This window comes from Trachypithecus francoisi, unplaced genomic scaffold (genome assembly GCF_009764315.1).
Source record: "Trachypithecus francoisi isolate TF-2019V2 unplaced genomic scaffold, Tfra_2.0 Lachesis_group13, whole genome shotgun sequence".
In the NCBI taxonomy this organism is placed as follows: domain Eukaryota; kingdom Metazoa; phylum Chordata; class Mammalia; order Primates; family Cercopithecidae; genus Trachypithecus; species Trachypithecus francoisi.
Window position 1 is genome coordinate 89,447,479 of NW_022681458.1, and position 24,478 is coordinate 89,471,956.

General features: G+C 37.3%; 1 non-coding gene and 1 pseudogene across 1 annotated transcript; both read left to right on the forward strand.

The window, feature by feature from the left end:
• LOC117094212 overlaps positions 1-24,478 on the forward strand; it is a 49,482-nt pseudogene that overhangs the window by 19,032 nt on the left and 5,972 nt on the right.
• On the forward strand, positions 12,571-12,641 carry LOC117095503. Its single transcript, XR_004442038.1, has one exon. It is a non-coding gene; the product is annotated as a small nucleolar RNA SNORD56 (small nucleolar RNA).

A 24,478-nucleotide genomic window follows, 5' to 3' on the forward strand; every position in this document is an offset into this window, starting at 1 on the left:
AGACAGTGAAGGAAGGAGGGAGACAGTAAAGGAGGTAAATCAGCAGAAGTGCCCAGTTTGACCCTACATTTTAAGAGTCATATCTCCTAGAAACAGAGAAAGAACAAAGTAAAGGCCAATAGTGTGGAATTTATAATTGTTGTGATATTCAAAGAAGGAAGATACTACTCACTGAAATTGTTGGAGCAAACTTCACAGATCTTTTTAAAATAGTTACTGAATGAAAGGAAGACCATTTTTGATTTGCACAGGGGGAATAACATAAACAAAAAAATGATTCACTCATTCATTCATTTCAAGAAACATTAAGTAACTACTTTTTCCAAGAATTGAGATAGGTTTAGGGAATACAACAATGTACAAAAATGACTCCAAAATACGAAGCTTAGAATCTGTCCTCAGATTATATCACCCAAGTAGATGTAAAACTAAGTCCTGGGTCTAAGAAGTGAAGTGTTGCATTATCAATAGTGGGGAAAATCCGGCTAGGAAGGCTGGAAGAGGTTTCCCAAAGTATAAATATTAAACTGAGGGAAAAAGAAAGAGTGGGTAGTGACCCTGCAAGAGAAGTAGGAGGGAGTTTATTAGACACAAAAAGTGATGTGTGCAAAGACCCATCGGCAGGGGGAACTTGGCTTGTTCTACCTCTCTTTGAAGCTCAAATGAAAAGAGAAATGGGTTTTGTGGTATGAGAAGTCATAAGAGGTACACAGATGTCAGTTGAGTTAGGCATTTTAGATCTGGTTAAATATTTTGATCTCTGCATTTAAAATGACAAAAAAAAACACTACTTTTTTTTTTTTTTTTAAAGCAAGGATGTGAGAGTGGAATAGGGTGATTGACTTTTTGGTTTGATCAATATTTGCACAGAAATGATCTTCCTGGCTTTCCCTTCACGGAGAATAAAGTCAGCAGATCAAGAGAGGCCATAGAGGATAAGAACTACAGCAGAAGTGCAAGTTACAGCTTATAGTAGTTCTGTCTAGAATGGTAACCATTGAAACAAAAAGAGTCCTTTGTAATTGAACAATGTTTAGGAGGTAAAATCAGTAGGGCTTTAAGATGGATTGTATGGGGGATGAGGTACTCCAGGGTTTCTGGCCTCATCTACAGGATGGGGAGGGTATGGAACATGAGGTGATCATGAGGTTTGTTCTGAATATGACCAGAATCATTGACAATGGAGTATACATGCAGTAATGGCAAAGATAACAACTTAGAAACAGCTGAAAATGTCTAATGGAGAGTTATGCAATAAAGATGAAAATTAAAAGGGTCAGAACACAGAAAAAACCAGGAGAATTGAAATTCAGGCAGCGATGTTAGAATGACACACAACTAGGTTGAAATCCCCATGATTCTATTTATTCAGTGATTTTTTTTAAAGTACATAATTACCTTTCAGAGTCTTGGTTTTCTCATTTTAATGATGTGAAATTGTATCTACTCATAGGGTTTTTATGAGGATTAGATGAAATAATATGGATGAAGTGTCTGGTTCAATAAGTACTTAATAACATTTTTATTTTTAAAAGTCAGGGGGGAGAGAAGCAAAGTCCCATTTTCAATTTGAGCTGCAACCTTATATATTGCTCATATAATAGTCTCCATTTCTGATCTTTGAGAAAATAAAGAAGAAGAATGGATGATATATCCCTACTTAAATACTTTTATTAGCTATGTCTATTCTCTAAGTACTAGTCTGGCAGGTAGGCAGACATTTTCCTACATGCAACAATAACATATACAGTTTGAGACAGATTTAAAAAGTATTTACCTACCTTATGAAAGTTGTCAAAATTACCTCCACATAAAACACAAGTGAGTTGCTTATTTATTCTGACAATCCAGTTACACCAAAATATATGGAGCTCAGAATGCATGAAATCTTCAGGCTGAGACCAATGGGAAGGAAAGGACTGGCCAAGGAAACAGCCAGTCACCATACTTCTCTGTGTCAAAGGACTCAAGAAAATCAGCACTTGCCCAAAGTAGGAGAGGAAGGCCTGAACATACAGAAACAGCCATTTTGAGTCTTGACTTCCAGAAAATCAGGTGCTGTGACAGCACCAGATCTGCTCTAAGCTCTCTGGTTCACATAGTTCCCTCCACTTCCTGTTTGATGCCTTGCAACTGATCCTTTGCATTCACTTATATTATCCGCCTGGACCCTGCATTCATCCACATGTGTAATCCAGACATTTATTTCACTAACACTCGTAGTTAACAACCCAGGCTCTGAGACAAGATAGCCCAGAATCCTGGTTCTGATACTTACTATCTAACCACGACAAGTTACCTAACCTCTCTAAACTTAAGGTTTTTCTTCTGCACAATAGGAATATTAGTAATACTTAATTTACACGTTATGAGGATTAAAAACATATATAAATAAAGCCCATAGAACAGAACGTAGCAGCAGATTAGTGCTCATGGCTAGGTACTAAGGAGTAAATAAGTACTAGGTGTTTTTCTGAAGGTTTCAATACACACAAATGGATATCTTAGGGATCCAACTGTTCTCAGGAAGCCACTCCAAGTAAACATCACTCCCTCCCTTGAGCTTTCTTTAACCAGGCTTTATCAATGCGCAGCCACATATTAGCACATCCAGACTTCAGCATTTCCAATTCATGTTTTTTCTTTGGAGAATAGATCAAATCTAGGTTCTGTAAAAGCCTAGAAAGGGCCCATTAAGGAAGACTCTAGAAAAGAGACCAGCATTTTAATGCAATTTCAGTATCTCTGAGATGGTAGTACTGATGGGAACAGGGGCAGATAAATTCTAGGCAGAAAAAGGCGGGTGCCTGGAGAAAATCCACCCTCAAGCCAAAAAGCCTGAAATCGTGGCCCAAGTGAGAACTTAAATGCCTGTTTTCCCGCTTGAATGTTGCCTTTTCCTAAACCATCCATGACCCAGCCCTGCCCCCATCATGTGTCTATAAAAATTCCAGACTCTGCTGGTAGATGGAACTATGGCTGGGCGTCGCAGAGAGAAGTGGCTTGGCCTCAGAGGGACAGCTTGATGATGTAACTCCGGAGAAGAATTCGGCTGGAGACGCCGGACTTCAGGGGGCGGGTACCTTCCCTTTCAGTCCCCTTCTCAGCTTCCCTTCCTGCTGAGAGCCATTTTAATTGGCAATAAAATGCTCCGCATTAACCATCATTCAATTCACTTGTGCTATCTCATTTTTTCTGGACACCAGGCGAGAGCTCGGGAGCCACAAATGCAGATACAAAAGGCTGCCACACTGGCCCTTTGCCCTCGCTGCTGGAGGGCAGCTACCTCACGTGAAAAGGCAAAGAGTTCACTGAACTGTTAACACTTAAGCCGTCCGCGGACAGCAGAGCTAAAGGAGCACCATAACACGCCCTCTGGGCCTTCAGGAGTCTTGCGTACCCCTACCTAGATACTGCGGCGGGCCTGCACGGAGTTCACTCCTGCCGGTACTAAAGCACCCCTCTGGTTCCTGTACCCGCTCACCTATGTGCTCCCTCCCACGAGGGATGGAAGGCAGTGGGTCCGAGCGAATGGAGTTTGACCCTGCCGGCACCCAAGCGGCCAGGCGGTTCCAGCACTCATTCACTCCAGTTCCCGCACTCTTTCGCTCCTGTGCGCGCTTCAGCGAGGAGTTGAGATCCGTGGGCTGAGTAAACGAGGCACCCCTGGGGCAAGTCCCACAAAGCGGTCAGGGAAATATCCTACTTCAGTATTTCCCAGCTACCTTCTTATCTTATTCATCTTATTAAAGGATTTTACTCCTATACTTGTGTTCCTTGAGTTTAAATTTTATCCCGTATTTCTTAGGCCTGAGAAGTTATCATAATATAAAGAAGTTCACTGGAATTATAAAAATAGATTTTTAAAGAACTGAATAAGAAAAAATGCAAGCGTCACCTAAAACAAAGAAAAGAAACAGAAAATCCTTCTTCCTCACCCAACCCTTCCTTCCTATCCCGAATGTAAACACTTACTCACTTGCAGGTTATATTCTTCCCCCACTCAAAAAAAAATCAGGTTTACTCAAATATACATGTATATACATTATAAGTTATAAATGAAACCATACTACACACCTCTTTCTGCAGAATTTTACATGTAAAAATATATACATATCAATATTTTAATGTCTGCAAGTATTATGTTGTATGGAGTATTATCCATGAATGATTTATATAACTAATCCTCTATTGTTACACTATTACAAAGAATGTTGGTGTGTGTACACTAATGTGTGCCTGCACATACACACATACATACATTCATAGGTCTTGACATACTTTTCATTCAAGACATGTTGAAAACCTGAACTAAGTAGCAATGGAGAGGAGATATGGAAGGTATATAAAACTGAACATATGGGGGACCAAGAATGTCTAGGACAATTCCCAGGTTTCTTTCTTTCTCGGACAAATGCAATGTATAATGTAATGTAATGTGAATGTATTGTAGGATCACATTCACTGAACTAAGGAATGCTGGAGTAGAAACTGGTTTTCTTTTTTTTTTTTTTTTTTTGAGGCGGAGTCTCGCTCTGTCGCCCAGGCTGGAGTGCAGTGGCCGGATCTCGGCTCACTGCAAGCTCCGCCTCCCGGGTTTACGCCATTCTCCTGCCTCAGCCTCCCGAGTAGCTGGGACTACAGGCGCCCGCCACCTCGCCCGGCTAGTTTTTGTATTTTTAGTAGAGACGGGGTTTCACCGTGTTAGCCAGGATGGTCTCGATCTCCTGACCACGTGATCTGCCCGTCTCGGCCTCCCAAAGTGCTGGGATTACAAGCTTGAGCCACCGCGCCCGGCCGAAACTGGTTTTCATAGGGGAAATAATGACTTCAGTTTTTTACAGGTTGTTTCAGTTGTCCAAGGAGCATTCAAAAAGAGCTTTCTAGCAAGTAATTAGATACAACTGCTTGAAATTCAAAGAAGAGGTCTCAGCTGCCAAGTTTATTCTGCAGCAGGCTGTGAAAATGGACAGCCTCAGAGTTTACTAGCAGGTCTAGATATTACATAAAGTAGGAACTGGATGAGTTGGTAAAGAAGCTAAAGTTAAGACTATAAGACTATAGTTCTTTATATATGTACATAATTTCAACTTTCATTTTAGATTCAAGTTACCTGGGTATATTTTGTGATGCTGAGATTTGGGATACAACTGATCTTGTCACCCAAGTACTGAGAATAGTACTGAATAGTTAGGGTTTCAGGACTTGCCCTTCTCCATCCTTCCCTACTAGACCCCTCCAATAGTGTATACTGTTGCCAGCTTTATGGTCATGAGTATCCATTGTTTAGCTCCCACTCATAAGTGAGAACATGCGGTATTTTTTATTATTATTTCTGCATTAACTTGCTTAGGATAATGGTCTCCAGCTGCATTTGTGTTGCTGCAAAGGATGTGATTTCATTCTTATTTATGGATGCATAGTATTCCATGTTGTATATGTACTACATTTTCTTCATCCAATCCACTGTTGATGGGCACCTACTTTGATTCTATGTCTTTGTTATCATGGATAGTGCTGTGATGAACATACGAGTGCATGTATCTTTTTGGTAGAATAATTTATTTTATTTTGGCTATATGCCCAGTAATGGGATTGCTAGATTGAATAGCAGTCCTGTTGTAAGTTCTTTATGAAATCTCCAAACTGCTTTCCACAGTGACTGAACTAATTTACATTCCCTCCAACAGTGTAAAACTATTCTCTTTTCTCTGCAGCCTTGCCAGCATCTGCTGTTGTTTGACTTTTTAATAATAGCAATTTCTGACTGGTGTGAGATGGTAACTCACTGTAGTTTTGATCTGCATTACTCTGAAGATTAGCGATGTTGAGCATTTTTTAATGTTTGTTGGCTGCTCATATGTCTTCTTTTGATAAATGTCTGTTCATACCTTTTGCCAGTTTTTAATGGGGTTATATATTTTTTATTGTTCAATTGTTTAAGTTCCTTATGGATTCCAGGTATTTGGCTTCTATGGAATGCACAGTTTGTAAATATTTTCTTCCATTCTGTGGGTTGTCTGCTTACTCTGTTGATAGTTTCTTTTGGTGTGCAGAAGCTCTTTAGGTTAATTAGATTCCACTTGTAATTTTTGTTTTTGTAGCAATTGCTTTGGAGGACTTACTCATAAATTCCTTCCCAAGGCCAACATCCAGAATTGTATTTCCTAGGTTTTTTTGGGGGGGGATTCTTATAGTTTGATGTCTTACATTTAAATATTTAATCCATCTTGAGTTAATTTTTGAATATGGTGAAAGGTAGTGGTCCAGTTTCATTGTTCTGCATATGGCTAGCCAGCTATTCCAGCACCATTTATTGAATAAGGTGTCATTTTCCCACTTATTAATTTTGATGGCTATAGATCAGATGGCTGTAGCTGTGCGACTTTGTATCAGGGTTCTCTATTCTGTGCCATTTATCTATATGACTGTTTTTGTGCCAGTACCATACTATTTTGGTTATAGCCTTATAACATAGTTTGAAGTCAGGTATGAAATGCCTCCAGCTTTGTTCTTTTTGCTTAGGATTGCTTTGCTTATTCTGGGTCTTTTCTGGTTTCATATAAATTTTAGGATATTTTTTTCTGGTTCTATGAAAAACGATGTTGGTTGCTTAATAGGAATAGCTTGAATCTGTAGATTTCTTGGGGGCAGTATGAACATCTTAACAGTATTGATTCTTGCAATCCATGGGCATGGAATGTTTTTTCCATTTGTTTGTGTCATCTAGGATTTCTAAGACTATCATTCTATTGTGATTTAAATGATAATACTAGATAAAAGGAAATACTTTTGTATTGAAATGCTGTATAATAATAATTTATTTCACTGCTGTATAATATTTTCACTTAACCCTAAATTCATATCCTTTGATACTCATATTCTTTTTTTTTTTTTTTTTTTTGAGATGGAGTCTCACTCTGTCACCTAGGCTGGAGTGCAGTGGCACAATCTTGGCTCATTGCAACCCCCGCCTCGCGGGTTCAAGTGATTCTTCCATCTCAGCCTCCTGAGTAGCTGGGACTTCAGGTGCCTGCCACCACGGCCAGCTAATTTTTGTATTTTTTAGTAGAGATGGAGTTTGATACTCATATTCTTTTATTTTTAAATTGAGAAAAGATCATACTTTTAATCCTGCAATTTGTGATTTGGTCAGAAAATCACATATATATTTCAGGAAAATGAGCATATTCTTATGCCATATGTTTTGTTGTTTGGGCCACAGCATCAGTCGGAAGGAAGCTCTCTAAGCAGGCAAAAAGCGCATCAAGTGCTGAAAGTGTAAACACTAAGTTATAAAATTCTCATGAAAACTTGTTAACCAAAACCAAACCAATGTCAGTTATAGAAGCTGTACAAGCGATGCTGGCTGTTTAGGAGGTTGTCCTGCAGATTCTAACCTATATGAAAGAGAATGCACATTTTTGTTTAGTCAGGAATCCAGGGCTTCCAAAACCAGCCTTGAAGGTAAAGAATCCTCCAGTGAGTCCCAGGAATCCCCCATCTAGCTGCTTCATGAACCTGCCAATCAAAAGCAAGTCACCTGTGTCTGCACCTATCTGCCGCCTGGGGCTAGAACTCTAATTGCAGTGAGAAGGGAAAGCAGCAGTCATTCTGACACTGCCTGGGGACACTATTTCCCATTTCTTTCACAGTAAGTTTACAGTGTCAAAAATGAAATTTCCTCCCAAGTTCAGTTTTAGTTCAGAACAAAAACATACAGTACACTTGAATTACTGTAGAACGCTAGTTTTGGTGGAGCACATCAGAGTGCATTGTCTGGATGTGATATTTAACCCTCTCTTTCTATACTGCATACACTTGGGCAAATTTCTCTTGCTAAAATGGAGCAGAAAGAGTTTAATGCAATTTACTAGTCTCCAGCAGCCTCATGCACTTGGGGAGAGCAGTATTATTTGATAATGATGGGGCGATGAAGGCACTCGTAATTTGGGAATTTCTTACCAAGTTTGAGAAGAGAAAAATTCTGTACATTTACAAATTATAATAGAGTTAAGCTAAGAAGGTCTTTGTGACAATAAATGGTGTTACATATGGGTTGGAAGAGGTTACTGGGAACAGGTTAAAACTAATGCCTGTATTGAGTGAGAAAAGAATCTTATTTACTAGATTAAAATGTATAAAGGAACACACAATTTACTAATGAATGGTGATAATTTTAGGTCACAATATATTTTCTGAGGTTATAAATTAGATTATTTTTATAGTTTCAATTAAATTATTGGTATATTATACTTATTTAATTATAATACTTTTTGATGGAGGCTGAAAATATACAGCAATTGGGAGGAAAGCACATCATGGCTCCCTGGGGTGTTTGATAAATATCAAAGTATGACAATGAATCATGTACATAACATGCTTTATTTGTATTTACAGTTGAACTCTATAGAAAGTCTTCTCTGTGAGACATTAGATAGGTCCTAACTAAAATGTTGTATCATGTTTACTTTCATCCCTCTTTTGAAACATGCTATGGAAAACTGAAGGTACTATGGAAAGAAATAAAAATAAAGAACATATTTGCACAAGTTTCCAAGTGAAAGCCCATCAAAGTTTCTTTTGGTCAATTGCAACTGGCTACTATTACATAAGAGGGACATTTTAATGGCCTGATAAGTGTGCTACTGTATTACAAGGTCAGCTACACTCCATTATAAAATGTTTTGGAAGACTGAACTGATATGTGTTCATTGGAATATAATAGATATCTGCAATCAAATTCTATCCAGAGAATTTTCTGGGCACAATTCAAAGTGTGAACCAAAAAAAAAAAAAAAAAAAATCAAACCTATGGGTATAGAACTCAATTATCTGTGGGAATCAGAACTCATCATCCAATACATCATCTAAAGAACCATTAAAGATTTTACTGAAGCAATCAGTGACAAAATCGGCGTTGGAGTTCATGATTTCTCTGAGTCTCCTAGTGTTAAATTTGATCATGGATCATTTTGCTTCAATCATTTTTTTCATTCAAACTGAAAAATCTTTATAACAAAAACTAAGTTGTTGAGTAAGATAGGGGAGGAAAAAAGAAACATGAGTAAAAATAAAAAGTGAATGCAGCAACATATAATATGCTGGAAGAAACTTTTAACGTGCAGTTTTGCTGTTTAAATGCATTATGAGTTATGAGAATAAAAGAGGAAGACTTTAGTAGAAAAGGATGGTAAAATAGGTTTCACATTACTAATTTGACAAGTCAGAGTGGTTACACAAACTCTCCAACAATTATTACCTGAAAGATTCATTCTAAACCCTGAAAGACTGTTAAGCCTTGTTAAAATGCCTCTGTAGCAGTCAAGTCTATCCAAGAAAGCTGAAATCATGCTCTGAGTTTTTCAACCAGACAGATTTACTATAGAAAACTGTTTTCCAGGTTATATGGTTTGAATATGTCCCCTCCAAAATTCTGGCATTGAAACTCGGTCAATGTGATGTTATTAAGAGGTGTGGCCTTTAAGAGGTGATTAGGTCATAAGGACTTCTCCCTTCATGAATGGAATTCTGACCCCTATAAAAAAAAGATGATGCAAGTAACATTTATCCCACTTACTCTTCCACCTTGTGTCATGTGGGGACACAGTGTTTCTCCCCTCTGGAGGATGTAGCAACAAGGCACCATTTGAAAGCATAGAGCAGCCCTTACAAGACAACTGAATCAGCTGCCACCTTGATCTTGGACTTCCAGCCTCCAGAACTGTGAGAAAATAAATTTCTCTTCTTTATAAATTACCCAGTCTCAGGTATTTTTGTTATAGCAACACAAAACAGACTAAGACAATAGATAATGCAATTGTTGAGAAACAAACAGAGGTGAGTAGTGCAAATATAGATTGGCAACAGCAAGAAGCCATTACTATCTCTAGGACAGGAGGGACAACGGAAGGGAGCGCTTTCCACTGTATGGGAGCCAGAGCCATGGTGGAAACATCTTGGTCAGAAGTGGGATCTCAGGGTGCATGGCTTCTTTGAGGGACTGGAGTTATGAAAGAGAAGCACTTGCAGAGACAACACAGGATGCAGAAGGAAATGGTGAGAAGAAAGCAGACCTCCGCCTCCTCCTGTCCTCAAACTGTTGGCCACCACCTTCCAGTATTCGGCTTGGGCTTCCGTAAAAAAATACCATAGACTGGGTAACTTAAAAAGCACAGAAATATTTTTTTACAGTTCTAGGGGTTAGAGTCCAAGATCAAGTTTCTGGCCAATTCAGTTTTTGGCGAGGGCTCTCTTCCTGGCTTATAGACAGCCACCTTCTCCGTATGTCCTCACATGGCCTTTCCTTGGTACATGCATAGGGGAGAGAGAGACAGAGCGATAGAAAGACACACAAAGAGATAAAGAGAGACAGGGAGAGAGAGACAGAGATGGAGACAGAAAGACAAAGTGCACACACGCGCTCTCTGGTGTCTCTTACGAGGATATTAATCCTATTGGATCAGGGTCCCACCCTTATTACCTTATTTAACCTTAATTACTTCTTAGGAGGTCCCATCTCCAAATACAGTTAAATTTAGGGTCAGAGCTTCAATATATGAGTTTAAGGGGACACAGATATTCAGTCCATGGCACTGTCTTTGACTGAATCTACTGTGATGCCTTTGGCTGAGTCCCTGAGATAGCAAGGGGTCCTGAAAAGTATCCTGAGATGCAGAAAAGGGAGAGAGGTAGAATAGGTTAACTTGCACATTCTCTCATGGCATTCTTTTAATCTGATTTTCAATGGAACCAGGAGAGAAAAAAAAAAAAAGAAGAATTGAGTGAACTTAATATAACTTGGTGAAATATGTGGTTCTTAATTACCATCATGGCAAATCAATATATGCTGGCATATTTGATAGTTGTGATCAAATGCTAGGCTACAGAAAATGTCTAATTTATTACCAGAAATATCTCCTCCTATATCAGAAGATCTATCATAACTGGAGCATTATTTAAATTTTGTTCCTAGACAACAAAGATTTGTCTGCTTGAGGAGAAAAAATAAACTGTTAGAGGAATAGAATGAAAATAGGATTCTATTCTAATAAACTAGGAAACACATAAAAATAGGTTGCCTTCAAGGTTTCTTTATTAATCCTCCATTCCACCCACTCACATTGTGGGCAGTGTTGATAAATACAGAAAAGCAACATGCTTCACTACATACAACCAAAAAATAAAGACAGTATATTATTATCATTTGAACAAAGGATAAGTCTTTTATCCACATCAGTACCCTAAATCTGAGACGTCATATACAATCCAAACATAGATGCACAAACCTCATTTACAGTTAAAATTCTGGCTTTGCAAACATTCGTAAGGGAAATGGTAATTGCTCTGCAGGCCAATTGAGATTTTTTACATTAAACTCAATAGATACTTTCAGATAACAAAAGAGGAAATGCATATGGGTAATTAAAATCACCAAAAATCAATCCATATGAAAAATACAATGGCCCTTTAAGTGGGGTGTCCTAGGACAGAGTGCCTTGCCATTTAAAATTTGATCACAACGAGTGATCCAAGACCTCATAATATATATCAAGAGCCTTTAAAAGTCCATTTTTTATCAATTTATTTCATTTTTGAGAATCTAAGGAAATAAAAAGTCAGGAAATTTTTACATAAAGCTGTTAGTTAAGCCATTATTTATAATATTACAAATTGGAAACAATCTAACATGTTTGACAGTAAGAGAATGCTTGAATAAGCTGTGAAACAGAGCTAGAATTAGCTATTATATAACCAATGAAACTATAATTATGAAGAGAATTTATTATATGGTAAGGCACATGCATAGGGTACTATCAGAGTAATACTACAGGAAAGACAGGAGAAAGATGTAGCAAATGTTAATGGGCTGTAAATGTTATAAATAATCGTGGTTATCTTTCAGTTTTAGGATTATGGGTGTATTTTTCCCCTTTCTTCCTTTCTTTGTAGTGAGTATTTTCCACATTGATCATGAGGGAAAAAAACAAGCCATATAAAATAATCAGTGCTCCTATCTGACACCTTGCATCTTGCTGTTTGGTGTCTCTCAGTTCTGCCTTGGTCTAGCAGTTTTGGAGGCCAGAGCTACAAGAGCTTAGCTACGGATTTGGCCAGCTGCCCACTGCTCCCCAGTGCTATCCTGGCCTCTTCACCTACATTTACAATTATTATAATATTTGTTGAGAACCTGTTATGTACCAAGCATCAGGTTAGGTGCAATAATAAACTTAGAGATGTATGCCATTTTACCTTTACGCTTGCAATTAGGTTTATATTTATTAGGGAGACAGGACTTACTTGAAATAAAAATCAGGAAATAAAATAGCACTTAATCTGAAGCCACGATATTCTATAGACCAGTGCCTTTTAAACCTTTCAATGTAAAGAATAGATTTTACATAGAAATCCATACATAATGGTGTGTGTGTGTGTGTGTGTGTGTGTGTGTGTCTATGTATATCTGGAAATAATGTCTCGCAGAATATTTGTCACCATTATGTTTAATAAACTCTGATATTTTCTATTTATCCCTATATTCCTATTCTGCATTATTACATTTAAAATACACTATTAGGATGACAATATTTTTTGTCAGCAGCAGCTCACCTAATGAGTGTTGATGCTTTGGGTCTGAATGAAGAAAAAAGAAGAAAAAATATGCTAATCACAACCACTAGATTGATTCCATGACCCATTACTGGTTTGAATCCAGAGTTTGAAAAAAACGCACTTATAGGCAAAAAATTCTGAAAAATGCTTTAAAAAATCAATGTAGTTCCTGTAAATTACTGGGAAAATCTGAGTTTGAAAGCAGCATTCAAAATAGTGATGGTGTCCATGTGGGAAAGATAAACCAACAGAATTAATCTGATGGATTTGCCTGAAGTTCAGAGCTGCTGCTTGAGAAACATCCAAATAAGTAGAAGTATACTTTAGTAGTTAAGAGTGTAGTCTTTAGAGTTAGACTGACATGGGTTCAAGTGCAAGCCTTCCTAGATTACTTAATTTATCTCTATATTTCCCCAGTATAAAATAAAGATGACTAGTTCTACCTTTTAAGAAAATTTATAGAATTAGTCAGCCAAAATAAGTTGTGCCTGATACATAGGAAGTACTTTCTATACCCTTCCTTTGTTCAAAGCCTGGTGGACTACGATGACTCCTGAATCTTAATGATTTATTTCACCTGGTTCCAAATTCCACAACAATATTGACCAAAACTAATGTCTGCCTCTCATCCTAAAATCTCCAACCTGGCTTATTTCTACTTTCACCTAACTCCTACCCCTGAATCTACAATCTTCTACTCTCAATAGTCCAGAGTAACAGAATTTAGCAAGTTTGAGAAGTGAGTCAGACTCTAATTCTTTTTTAATATAGACCATGCTATGTAATGTAAACTTTATACATAGAGATGTCTGTTTGTAGTGATAGTGTTTTTATTTTTTAAAAGTAATAAATATAAACAACATATAAAGGAATAAAGCAAAAAAGCAAAAAAAAAAAAAAAAAAGCATTGTCTCTCCACCACCTAATCTTTTCAATCCCACTCCTTAACAGTAATTTCAAAACAATGTTAAAAGATACTGATGAGAATGGGCATCCTGACATTTTTTCCTGACTTTAATGTACATGCTCATTATTCACTCTCAAGTATAATGCTGATTTGGGAGTGAGAAATACATAAGGAGAAATACCCCTGAATCTCCATGATTGATATATATGAGAAAATAGAGATTATTTTTAAATGAATTTGTACATTAAAAAATCATTATAGGCCAGGCATGGTGGCTCACACCTGTAGTCCCAGCACTGTGGGATGCCAAGGCAGGCAGATTGTTTGAGCCCAGGAGTTTGAGACCAGCCTGAGCAACATAGCAAAACCCTGTCTCTACTAAAAACACAAAAAATTAGTCAGGAATTCTGGCGTGCATCTCTAGTCCCAGCTCCCCAGAGGCTACCCAGCCTGGGTAGCTGCAGGAGTTTTTTTTTCATACCCCAGTGGTACCTGGAACTCCAGCCAGACAGAACCATTCACTCCCCTGGAAAGGGGGCTGAAGCCAGGGAGCCAAGTAGTCTAGCTCAGTGGATCCCATCCCCAAGGAGCCCAGCAAGCTAAGATCCACTGGCTTGAAATTCTTGCTGCAAGGACAGCAGTCTGAAGTTAACCAGGGACCCTGGAGCTTGGTAGGGGGATGGCCGTCCACCATTACTGAGGCTTGAGTAGGCGGTTTTCCCCTCACAAAGCCATCTGGGAAGTTCGAACTGGGCTGAGCTCTCTGCAGCTCAGCAAAGCTGCTGCAGCCAGACTGCCTCTCTAGATTCCTCCTCTCTGGGTGGGGCATCTCCGAAAGAAAGGCAGCAGCCCTGGTCAGGGGCTTAGATAAAACTCCCATCTCCTTGGGACAGAGCACCTGGGGGAAGGGCCAGCTGTAGACGCAGCTTCAGCAGACATGAATGTTTGAAATTGAGGCAGTAACTTACCAACCAAGAAAAGTCCAGGACCAGATGGATTCACAGCCGAATTCTACCAGAGGTACAAAGAGAAGCTGGTACCATTCCTTCTGAAACTATTCCAAACAATAGAAAAAGAGGGAATCCTCCCTAACTCATTTTATGAGGCAAGCATCACCCTAATCCTAAAACCTGGCAGAGACACAACAAAAAAAGAAAATTTCAGGCCAATATCCCTGATGTACATCAATGCAAAAATCCTCAATAAAACACTGGCAAACCAAATCCGGCAGCACATCAAAAAGCTTATCCACTATGATCAAGTTGGCTTCATCCCTGGGATGCAAGGCTGGCTCAATATACACAAATCAATAAACATAATCCATCACCTAAATAGAACCAATGACAAAAACCAAATGATTATCTCAATAGATGCAGAAAAGGCCTTCAATAAAATTCAACTCCCCATCATGCTAAAAACTTTCAATAAACTAGGTATTAATGGAACTTATCTCAAAATAATAAGAGCAATTTGTGACAAACCCACAGCCAATATCATACTGAATGGGCAAAAGCTGGAAGCATTCCCTTTGAAAACTGGCACAAGACAAGATGCCTTCTCTCACCACTCCTATACAACATAGTATTGGAAGTTCTGGCTAGGGCAATCAGGCAAGAGAAAGAAATAAAGGGTATTCAAATAGGAAGAGAGGAAGTCAAACTGTCTCTGTTTGCAGATGACATGATTGTATACTTAGGAAACCCCATCGTCTCAGCCCCAAATCTCCTTAAGCTGATAAGCAACTTCAGCAAAGTCTCAGGATACGAAATCAACGTGCAAAAATCACAAGCATTCCTATATATCAATGACAGACAAACAGAGAGCCAAGTCATGAGTGAAATCCCATTTACAATTGCTACAAAGATAATAAAATACCTAGGAATACAACTTACAAGGGATGTGAAGTACCTCTTCAAGGAGAACTACAAACTACTGCTCAAGGAAATAAGAGAGGACACAAACAAATGGAAAAATATTCCATACTGCCCAAAGTAATTTATGGATTCAATGTTTTCCCCATCAAGCTACCACTGACTTTCCTCACAGAATTAGAAAACACTATTTTAAATTTCATATGGAGCCAAATAATAGTGCATATAGCCAAGACAATCATAAGTAAAAAGAACAAAGCTGGAGGCATCATGCTACCTGACTTCAAACTATACTACAAGGCAACAGTAACCAAAACAGCATGGTACTGGTACCAAAACAGATATATAGACCAATGGAACAGAATAGAGGCCTCAGTATTAATGCCACACATATACAATCATCTGTTCTTTGACAAACCTGACACAAACAAGCAATGGGGAGAGGATTCCCTATTTAATAAATTGCACTGGAAAAACTGGCTAGCCATATGCAGAAATCTGAAACTGGACCCCTTCCTTACACCTTATACAAAAATTAATTCAAGATAGATTAAAGACTTCAATGTAAGACCTAAAACCATAAAAACCCTAGAAGAAAACCTAAGCAATACCATTCCAGACATGGCCATGGGCAAAGACTTCATGACTAAAACACCAAAAGCAATGTCAACAGAAGCCAAAATTGACAAATGGGATCTAATTAAATTAAGTGCTTCCGCACAGCAAAAGAAACTATCATCAGAGTGAACAGGCAACCCACAGAATGGGAAAATGTTTTGCATTCTATTCATCTGACAAAGGGCTAATATCCAGAATCTACAAAGAACTTAAACAAATGTACAAGAAAAAAACAACCCCTTCAAAAAGTGGGCAAAGGATATGAACAGTCACTTCTCAAAAGAAGACATTTATGTGGCCAACAAATATGAATAAAAGCTCATTGTCACTGGTCATTAGAGAAATGCAAATCAAAACCACAATGAGATACCATCTCACGCCAGTTAGAATGGCAATCATTACACAGTCAGGAAACACAGATGCTGATGAGGCTGTGGAGAAATAGGAATGCTTTTACAGTGTTGGTGGGAGTGTAAATTAGTTCAACCACTGTGGAAGTTAAACCAGTGTGGCGATTTCTCAAGGATCTGGAACCAGAAATATCATTTGACCCAGCAATCCCATTACTGGGTATATATCCAAAGGATTATAATTCCTTCTACTATAAAGACACATGCACACATGTTTATTGCAGCACTGTTCACAATAGCAAAGACTTGGGACCAACCCAAATGCCCATCAATGATAGACTGGATAAAAAAAATGTGGCACATATACACAATGGAATACTATGCAGCAATAAAAAAGAAGGAGTTCACGTCCTTTGCAGGAACATGGATGAAGCTGAAAATCATCATTCTTAGCAAACTAACACAGGAACCGAAAACCAAACACTGCATGTTCTCACTCATAAGTGGGAGTTGAACAATGAGAACACATGGACACAGGGAGGGAAACATTACCCACTGTGGCCTGTTGGGGGTAGGGGACTAGGGGAGGGATAGCATTTGGAGAAATACCTATGTAGATGAGCATTAGGAGAAATACCTATGTAGATGACGGATTGATGGGTTCAGCAAACCACCATGGCATGTTTATACTATGTAACAAACCTACACATTCTGCACATGTATCCCAGAACTTAAAAGTATTTTTTAAAAAGTATAAGTAACTATCTGATAAGGCCATTATTTCTAATTTTTTCAAATGTATGTTTGGATTTAACCATATTAAAATCTTCTCTTTTGAGGGTAGAAAGTTGTTGAAGTACACACAGAGTTGATTCAATTTTTTAATTTAAAAAATGAAGAAAAGTCCTGCTCTGCTAAACTCTAACTTCTCTAGGTATTTGCTAAGGATTTTTTTTGCAAAGGATATGCTGACCCTGTAATAAAAAACTTATTATTAAAATCTGAAACTTAGAAGTTATGTGGAATAGTTAATATTTATTTGAAAAAAACAAGCATTAATAGAGAAAGAGAAAAGAAAACAAAGTTAACGTGCACATTATTCTACAAGAATAATGACACCAGACTAAGAGAAGGATTGCCAAAGCCTAATTTGGTGTGGAAAATTAATTATCAAAGGTATTGCATATAATTGTCCACTAAATTATACTTGACATTAAATCAAGGGGAAATAAAAACACCTTAAATCATCCCATTGCCACTTCATGTGAACTATGAAAAAATGTAGTGGATCAGAACCTTCTAAGACCACAATTTCTTATTTTTTAAATGAGGGTAGGAAGACTGAATCCTGTTTCAAGTTATCCTTTGAAATCAACGATACTTTTTATTTTTGCAATTTCCTATCTTCTTAGAATAAACAGTGAATCTTTTTCCTTACTCTCACACAAAATTGCTCTAATTATTTCAATACTCACTTACAGTTAGACTTGACCCCCAACCTTGTATTACTAAAGATAATATAGAGGAGAGTCTCCAAATGCTTGGCATGTCTATGTGTGTGCCTGTGTGTGTGTGCACGCACATGAGTGCGTGTTATGTGTGTTTAGCTCCCAAGAAGAAAAAAATAAAAGACATTGCAAAAAATTAGATAGATCATTAAATCAAGTGGGATTTTATGAAACTATTTTATAAATCATTCTGTTTGATGGACATTTATTATCTTTAAGAGGATAAGTTTAATCTAGGTAGTCATTTTCTGTCTTATTTTTAAATCATAATGTTATGATTCAATCTTGAATAAAACAAGTAAAATGAAACATTGCACTGATTGCAATGCCCCCCAACCCCCTGACCCCCTCAAAAAAAAAACTCTGCAAAGGGTTTCTGTCAGAAAAATGGTCCAGAGAAAAAGGTGACAACTAGATGAGGTGGATGATAAGCAGCACTGGGGGTGGGGGATAGGGCAGAAGCTCCTGCCAAGCAATATGTGAAACTTGAAACCCAGGTGTGTATTAATCTGAATCACTTGTCAACTTGTAGGGTCACTGACCTCAAAGAAATGAATTTATTTCCTGGTCAAGTACTTTCTGAATAGGTGCTCACACTTTAATCAATTTTCAGGCCCTCATTAAAGTCCAGATTAATTTGTGCAGCTCGAAAGTTAATTAAACCCCTTCTTCCAACAAAACAGATTCATTCCAAACCATTTGATTCCTGCTTATGACCATTTCTTAAAAATGATTTTCAAAAAAATCCAGTGGTGGTAATAGCAACTGAGGATCCCGGGGAGCCCTGGAGTTGTTGTTCACAGTCTTTGGAATACTATCCTGTGGCATTTAGATAGGAGTGCTAACAATTTTCAACAACACACAAGTATACCATTGACCTCTGTAAGAATCCACTCTAGAAAGCAAGGTTGTTGATTTTATGGAAACTGAAAAATCACAAATTCCTTCTCCTTTTTTTTTCCATTCCCAGTTATCTTAATATTTCCCAAACCAGAACACTAAAAAAGAAACAAAAGAAATAATTAATTATTTAAAGATGTTATACAAGAAGAAAAAGTAGTTTGAAGTCTGAGTGTTCCTGGAGGTTTAAAATGTTCTTGCGTATTTTTAAAGCTTCCTAGGAGCTATTACAGCTGCAGTGCTTGAGGGAGAAATAAATGAAGTATGAATATATGGTTCAATATAATGTGATTGTCTTCTGGCTGTAAATCCAACTGTCTTCACTGATTGTTGAGAAAGCAATAGTGTTATACATGTAACTGGTTACTTTTTATAGCCATTCTGTTTGAAATATATTAGATGTTTAAAAGAAATGGGTGATCCCTTTCAGAAAGATCTGAAAAAGGCAAACCCTCTCCATCATTTGGCAGATGCAGAAAGCTGGAGAATGGCCTCCAATCCCATGCTAATTTCCTGTCCAGTGGAGCTCTGCTGTAAGGCAAAATGAGGGGCTAGAAGCCTAGAAAGGGAGCAGGAGGATGGCCGGAACTTGCTGTGTCTTTTGTAATCAGTTGAACACGGTCTCAAGAATCAAGGGGCAAGACTACTGCTAACTTCTTTGCTGTTTTTGTGCAATTGTAATTTAAATCAAGCCAAGTGTACACCTAGGTAAGGTTCTGTCCCTGCTCTCATCTGAAAAGCCACTATTGACAAGCTCAGTTTGAGGATGGTCATTTATTAGCTGAAAGACATCTACACATGGCATGCCTCATGATCACCTCTATCATACTGAGCTTCAAAGCCAAAAGAATGGTGAGCCCAGCAGAAAAAATCTGGAAAGATGCTCAAGACCTAAGACAAAAAGAAAGAGTAAAATTAGGTTATTAACTTAAACTAGGCAACCATAAAACTTGTCCTAGTAAAATAGAGTATACCCAATTATGTCAACTTTTTTTTTTTTTTTTGGACAGTGTCTCACTCTGTTGCCCAGGCTGGAGTGCAGTGGCAAAATCTCAGCTCACTGAAACCTCTGCCTCCCAGGTTCAAGTGATTCTTCTGCCTCAGCCTCTAGAGTAGCTGGAATTACAGGCATGTGCCACCATGTCTGGCTAATTTTTGTATTATTAGTAGAGAAGGGGTTTCACCATGTTGGCCAAGCTGATCTTGAACTCCTAACCTCGTGATCCGCCCACTTCAGCCTCCCAAAGTGCTGAGATTACAGGCATGAGCCACCACGTCTGGCTATGTCAACTTTTAAATCTCATCCCTCCTTATAATCCTAAATAGTTTAAACCCTATATAGAAATGTAAGAGCTGGTGAGGATTTCAATTTAAGTAGTTTATTTCATTTATAAAATTTTAAATGAGTAGCTCAAGCAGGGGTCTTATATCAAAATAACATAACTATCCTCAGGTGAGTTCTCTATATCCAGAATCTAAGCAGTTTATTGACATATTCAAATATATGAAATAACTGTCATAGGAGAGCATCTGAGATCAATGGATACTTAAAGACTCAAGAGATCTGAGATCTCCCTGAAATTATAAGCTAGACCTAGTCTCTTTCTCTCCCCCCCGCCCCCACCTACCTATCTACCTACCTATTAATACCTATCATTTGCATTTTAGGGGACAGGAAGCCATTAGTATTAATGAGAATCTCAAAAGAATACACCACATGTAAATACAATCACTTTATAAATCACATATGTAAAGGGTCACTTGTCACAAAATTAAAAGTTATTTTAAAAATATCTAATTATGCTACAACAGCAGATGGTATCATAAAAACTCACAACCTATAACATTTTAGCAAACTTTCACTAATTTGTGTTTCCCCCACAGAAAAACACAAATTAAAATTGGCTATTTATTTTGAAAATTATGCCTCTAGTTGTTTCTTGGAAGTCATGTGCTCTAGGGTTCAAAGTATGTACAAATCTTCTCAAACCTTGATAGTCCATGTTGCTATCTCTGTATATAATTACACATTTAGTAAGTCCAATCTAAAACTCTCATCACTTACAGTTGAGGCCAGGCATCTCATACTGTGAAACATAATGATTCACACAGTTCCCGTGATTGTAGTTCCCACTTGCAGTCTAAATGCATACAAAGCAATCCCTGTAAAATGTATTATAAATACAACATATTCTTACGTCTATTAGTGACTCACTCTCCTGGTGAGGATAAAATTTACATTTTTGATGAATTAAAAATGATATAAATATTAAGTGCTTACTGCCCTTTTTATATTTAAAATCTTGGTCAAACATTTTGTCAAAAATAGATGATGGTGGGGGCAAAATTAAGGAGCATATGTAAAAACATTTGGATGAAGAAGGCAAATGTATAATATTTTATAAATGCTAGATGTCATTATTTTAGCAATATAAGGTAAATACATTTTATACTTCAAAATACCAGCAGAGGGTACATTTTGAAAATTAAATATTTTTATTTTGAAGTCTGACATTAATTTTGCTCTGGAATTTTTAATTAATGCTGCTGCTTTATCTCTGGAAGATGTTTGAGATTGTAGAATAACACTGCCAAGATGATATAACTATCTCTACCAAGTTAAGGTAAAATTAACCATGCTCTATTAAAAGTTACTTTTCTGATTATTTAGCACAATTTCACACATGGCAGTCATTTTTTTGTCAAATGAACTCCCAACTCATAAATATAAAAATTCTTTAAAGTTAATTACACATATGTTTAATAATAGACAAAAATCATATTAAAAGCTATTCAATTCACTAAGTTCATAGTAAATCACAGAAACTGTTTGTATGACATACCAACAAATAAAGTGGGAACTTCAGGACATTTAAAGGAAGTAGATATGCTCTGATTTCCTAAAATGAACATTATGCCAACAAATATTTTGACTGAGTCTTCTTCAATATGTTTCAACAAGGAAACTATATAGTAATGATTTAAACCTTTTGTCAGATTGAAATCCTTATAATAATTAAAAAAATCCTTAAAGACTCAAGAGATCTGAGATTCCCCTGAAATTATAAGCTAGACTTAGTCTCTCTCTCTCTCTCTCTCTCTCTCTCTCTCTCTCTCTCTCTCTCTCTCCCCCCTCCCCCTGCTACCTACTTACCTACCTATCTATTAATACCTATCATTTGCAGGTATTTTTTACCCTTTTACCCTTTTAATTGGTGATACATGGATGCCAGGAGGTATTGCATGAAAGAGAGAGAGAGAGAGAAAAAAAGAAAGACATAATATGTATGGACACTTAATGGAGTAAGAAAGGGCTTACTAGAATTTAAAAAGAAATGCACATAAACCAGGATAGGAAGAAGAGGGTATTTGGTGACTGGACAAGAATGTTGGCTACTTCGATAGGGCCTAGTTTCTTAAAACCCAGGCAGTGTTCTTTCAGAGTAAAGGAGATGCATACTATTTCTCTACTTATGAAGAAGATTCAACCCAGAAATTCCATTCGATCACCATCCCCTCTATATTAAACTTCGTATTTCCCCTTTACAAACATAATTTCCCACTTCTCCAGACCCGCTAAGGTGTTTTTCCTTGCTAGGGTCAATTGTCAACTGATGGCTACTATCTTTATTAGCCTCATGGCTATGCTGGAAAACCTCACCTGGACTCTGCTTGTTTCTTACACGAATCAATTCCTTTCTCTAGTAATTATCTCCAATTCAATTTTTTGTCCACCACTGGAATTCTATAAGGAGCACTTTATAATATAGTATTTTAAAAACAGCATATAATATAGTTTGGATGTTGGTTCCCTCCAAATCTCATGTTAAAATGTGACCCCAGTGTTGAAGGTGGGGCCTGATGGGAAGAAAGCATTTGTGACATGGTAGCAGATCCCTCATGAATGGCTTGGTGCCCTCCCTGCAGTAATGAGTAGAATGAGTTCCCAAGATACCTGGTTGCTGAAAGCATGTGGCACTCCCCCCACCAACTCCTTGCTTTCTCTCTCTTGCCATGTGATACACTTGCTCCCCCTTTGACTTCTGTGGTGAGTAAAAACTTCCTAGGCCTCACCAGAAGCCAAGCAGATGCTGGTGCCATGCTAGTACAGCCTGCAGAACTGTGAGCCAAATAAACCTCAGCCATTCCTTTATAGAAAGAAATGCAAATGGACTAACATAGCATTCATCCTAGAAATACAGCGATCTTGCCCACTGCACATTCATGCTACCTGGTTTCAGTTGGGCCCTCTTTGGAAGCAGCATTGCTTTTGATCATCCTTGATTCTGTATTGAATGTATGTCTTACTTTTTGATAATTCCAAAAATCATCTTTAATTAGAAAGCAAGGAAAAATAATGAAGAGCAAAAACAAAAAGTATAAACAAGCTTATTTATTCACTTAACAGTATCAAACACCATTCCTACAAGTTCTCATTGCAATGGCTTTTCAATAACAATAACATCAGAAAAATTCCTGTCTTCCTAAAATAATTTTCTAACTGGGAAAGGAAATAAAAAACTATTTGATATGTGAGACTATGATAAAAACCTCACATATTAGAGAAAAAGAAAGCAAGATATGAAGACTAGAAGTAGGAAGTAGCTGATTGAGTATGTTAAACCATATGAATGTGCTGGTGTATAAATTAAAAAATAGTCTAATACCTTTAACTTCATATGATGCAAACAATATGTCAAATAGAGTCTTTAAAAAAAATTTTAAGTTCCAAACATCTCGAACTTTTACCTGTCTTTTCCTTTCTATATTTATCAGTGAATACATGCCTATCTTTTTTCCCAAGGCTAATGTCTAACTCAACCTCCCCCATCTTTCTTTTCTCCCCCATCTTTCTTTGATCTTGTCTTCTTAGCTAAATCTTTATTAATTTTTCCCCTTCCTTTTATTCTCAGTTTCCCTAGCCTATTTAATGTGCTTTTCTAAAAGTTTCATCTTAAAATTTTTCTTACATCCTAAACTTCTACAGCTCAAACTCCGATAGATTTTCTCAACACTCCAACCCATTGTGTGGCCTCTTATCTTCTGGAATTAATATTCTTAGTGAAGGGTAATCTTCATTACTCTTGCTGTAATTTAGCCTTATTTTTCAACTTTTCCTATATATGTTCCTGGTCATCCTGATTACACTATAGCTTCCATGATAGCAACGCAAGAGTCATTTATTATTTAATAAATGGGACCTAATTAGTCATTCATTGGATAGGTACTCAAAAAAAAGACAAATACATTTCCAAATGAATTCAAATTTAAAATGTTTTCCTGGTGTTCTAGGAAAATACATTTTAATTTTTATTTATCCTAGTAGTCTGCTGCTTGAGACACCTTTAAATTCTGCAAAAATGAGCAATACTCCAATGTTTGGTTATCAACAGAAAAGTCAAAAATCTGTATGAAAACAAGAATTTCCAATAAAATTTATTTTTACTGATTTATTCAAAGCGTTTGCTATCTTGAAACATAAAAATACTTTCACAATATCTTCACAACGTAGCCTACTATAAACATTTCAAAGGCATGCACTGAGACAATAAGAGCACTAATTGCTCTGAATTGTCCAATTCTATACTTACGATCAAAAAGAGTTTTGTTTCAATCTCATAAGATGAAACAGGCTTACCTCAAGTTGGGCATGCCAACAAAACAGGTAAAATATCTAAGAAGGAAACAAAACGTACACTAGATTTGGGTTTT